Source organism: Cyanistes caeruleus, chromosome 14 (assembly GCF_971803275.1).
Source record: "Cyanistes caeruleus chromosome 14, bCyaCae1.hap1.1, whole genome shotgun sequence".
Lineage (NCBI taxonomy): Eukaryota > Metazoa > Chordata > Aves > Passeriformes > Paridae > Cyanistes > Cyanistes caeruleus.
The window spans coordinates 5,678,363-5,681,996 of record NC_141714.1 but is presented as its reverse complement, the minus strand read 5'-3'; positions in this window follow the sequence as shown (position 1 = coordinate 5,681,996).

Genomic DNA, 3,634 nt, shown 5'->3' with positions numbered 1-3,634 from the left:
AGGGTGTAAAACAACTTGGGATTGTTGAACCAGCCACATGGAGAATTATTTCCATTTTCAGTTAGCTTAGCATGTAAATGAAGCACTGCTCTGGCACCGTGGTATAAAAGGTCTGAGACCTCATCTGCTTTAAGCACATGCAGTATTTTGGAGAAATACTTCATGATATGCACAGAAGTTTCAGTAAGCTTGTAAGTACCCAGGATTAATAAGCAAAAAACCCAACTGCAGAACAACTGCAGTCTTTCAGTTGTGCTACAGATCAACTGAGAAATCTAGTGACAGTGAAATGGCCCAGGCTCCTCATTCCCACAGCAAGTTTAGCTCTGCCTTGAAGTCTCATCCTTCACAGTTTGGTACCACTGAGGTTGGATTTGAAAGTGCTGCCTCCATCCCCACTGCTGTGTCTGCCTAGGCAAGAGGAAAAGGAGAGTCTGCTCCAGCCCCATCTAACCTCAGCACTCCACCGAGGCTGCAAATCTGTGCTTGCTATCCCCAAACTCTCTCTCTAAGTACTTCAAATGTACTTCAATTCTGTTCAAAGTTACAGGAGATGAACCCTGGGCTGTTCCCACTGCTGAATTAATCAGCAAATAAGGAGCTCTTGCTTGTCTGAAATAAGCTGAAAGTTATTAGAAAGTTTTACATTTCTTGGAAACTGTGAAAAGCTTTAAGTTCCTTGTCCCACTCACCCCCCATCTAAGAGGGCAAAGAAAACATTACAAGTTAATAATATTTCATAGTCTGAAATTAGGAAAAAAATCTATGATGACTCATGTGATGGTTTGGTTTCAATATTTTGTGTTCAATTAATGATATTCCTTTGTATTTTTTGAGAAAGAATTACGTTGCCTTCCTAGGTGAAAACCAGTTTCAAGCAAAATCCTTAAACTCTTCAATTTTCAAGATACCACAACAGAAGAGGGTGACAGCTCTAAAACTCCTTGCAAAATGGGAAATTAATCAGACTTACTTTTCCCTCCAAAGACGATGAAAGGGTGCTTTGGAAGGAGTAAATGGCAGAATATCACCGCAGATCCCTCTGCTGCTGCTCAGTCAGGGAGCTCTGGAGCTCCCAGCGCCCGCCTGCTCAGAGAGGAGTCACCTGCCAGAGATGGAGCCTGCACTGGGATGCTCTCTGGATTTCCCTCTCTGGACAAAACCTCCTGCTCCCTGCAAAACCTAACACTGCACAGCAGCTGGCATTTCTTTGGAACACAACTAGAAAATAATAAAGCAAAAATCCAAACAAAATATATCAAAACAGATTAGTTTGAGTAAAGAAGTAAATTTTTTTGGAAGAAATACTTCTTATTGACTATTTTCTAGAAGTCTGTTTTCTCATTTACCCTTTGTTCAAGCTGTCAGCTACCAAAAGCAGTCAACATAATTCGCTTAAAGCCCCAAACAAGCGCTACAGAAAAGTCACAAATTATTCCTCCAGTACTGCTCCTCAGCTGCTCCCCTTTTCAGTGGCTTGTCATGTATTTTGCTGCTCTTCACACTGCCTTCTCTTGGATTTAGTAAATTTACATCAGGAACCTGGAACTCTGAAAACAGTGTTACAGGTGCTTTACAGGTGATCAGAAATGAACTACAAATACTGTTTTCCTCTTGTTTTATTTGTCCCTGGGTTTTTTTGTAGAGATTTCATATAGGTTTTCATTTATATTTAGGTAATCAGACTGCTTTTTAATGCAAAAGAAAGCTTCCTACTTGAAATACATTTTCTAGACAAGAAAATGTGGGTGTATTCACACCAAACTGCTTGGCTGTGGCTGCCTGCCTCTGCTCTAATTAATATTTAATTATTTATTTGAATTAGAGCAGCTTCTATGAGTGTGTGCCAGACCTGAATAGCCAAGGAGCTGCAGAACAAAATCAGCATTTGCAGGAGCCCAAAGTTCAAATCCCCATCCTGATTTAATTTTTGGCTTTGGGAGGCAGGACAGCAGCTGCCTCCCCTGTGGTGGGAAGAATCACTCAGGATCTGACTGGAATTCCTGCTGAGCAGCTCAGAGTCAGGATCTGAGCAGGGTCTGTTGCCTCGGATGTAAATTGGGATCGGTGCTAAACTGCTTCCCAGAGATGTGCTGAATAATTAGCAGCTGCAGAGGGCTTTGAGATGAAATATTTCCTAACTGGAAGGGGTAATAGAACAATACTCTTGTGCTCAGAACTCGGTAACAACTGTTCCTGTGAGCTCCTCATTACAAATCTTAAATCAGAATTTGGATGAGGAAGCAGCAGAAAAAGCTTCCAGTTTTATAAAGCTGCAACTAATGAAAAACATCACACTTCCACATTATTGATCAATGTGATGGGTGATTCCCAACTCTGATTTTAATAAATACAAACAAAGCTACAGAGACATGATCCTTTTGTACCTGTCTCAACTTATTTATGTTTATATTGTTCTTATATTCGAGATTTGCTATATTTTACATGCAGTTAAATCAGTGTTCAGTAAAAATGCCTTTTGAACAGAGGTAGGAATTAAAAATACAAAATGATAGGGGTTTTTTATATAAATACTTTATATAATGTCCACTATATGTAGTGTCCATAAAAATCTATATTCATGAATTTTAGTCTAGACAGCCCCACCACAAAATCTTCCTTTGATGTCACTAGAAGTACCCCACCACTTACCCAAATAATGTCTTAAATGACAAAACTTTGATAGCTGCCATGTGATTATTAAGGCAGGCTGAAAAAATAAAAGCACAATAAGTGCCACATCTGTAGGAGCACTATGAGATGACATGACCTTTCTTTTTCCAGTAGTCATTTCCTAATCAAAGCCCAGAAGCTGTTGAGCTCATGAAAATGTCACCTGCAATTGGATGAAGATGGTTTTAATTGCCTGTGTGCTGCTGTGCATGCTGCAGAGTTTTCTCAATCGCTGCAGGAAATCTGATTTTGCTCCCAAGTGTGGGACCAGGGGTGACCAGGGATGACCTGGGATCACCAGGGATAACCAGAAATAACCAGGGATAACCAGAGATCACCAGGGATGATCAGGAATCACCAGGGATGACTGGGGATGATCAGAGATGATCAGGAATGACCAGAGATGACCTGGAATGACTGGGGATGACCAGGGATGACCAGGGATAACCAGGGATGACCAGGGATGACTGGGAATGACCAGGGATGACCAGGGATGACCTGGAATGACCAGGGATCACCAGGGATGACCAGGGATAACCAGGGATGACCTGGAATGACCAGGGATCACCAGGGATCACCAGGGATGACCAGGGATGACCTGGAATGACTGGGAATGACCAGGGATCACCAGGGATGACCAGGGATGACCGGAGGAAGGATGAGCAGGAGCTGTGAGGCTGCAGAGAGGGCAGGGCTCCCTGAACACCCGCGCTCCATCACAACAGAGAACAGCTGTCAGTGGCTGTCCTGTGCCAATTAATTGCTAATTGTTCCCCACTGACAGAAACAGGCCTGATGCACGAAGTGAGCTTGTGAAGGACCCATCCGAGATCTGGTGCAGTGCCACCCCACAGGCATTCCTCACCCTTTGACTCAGAAATGCATTTTTGGCAACATTAACATCTTTCAGGCATTCCAATCAAATTCACAAAGTTAAAAAACAAAAGGAGCGGCAGGAACA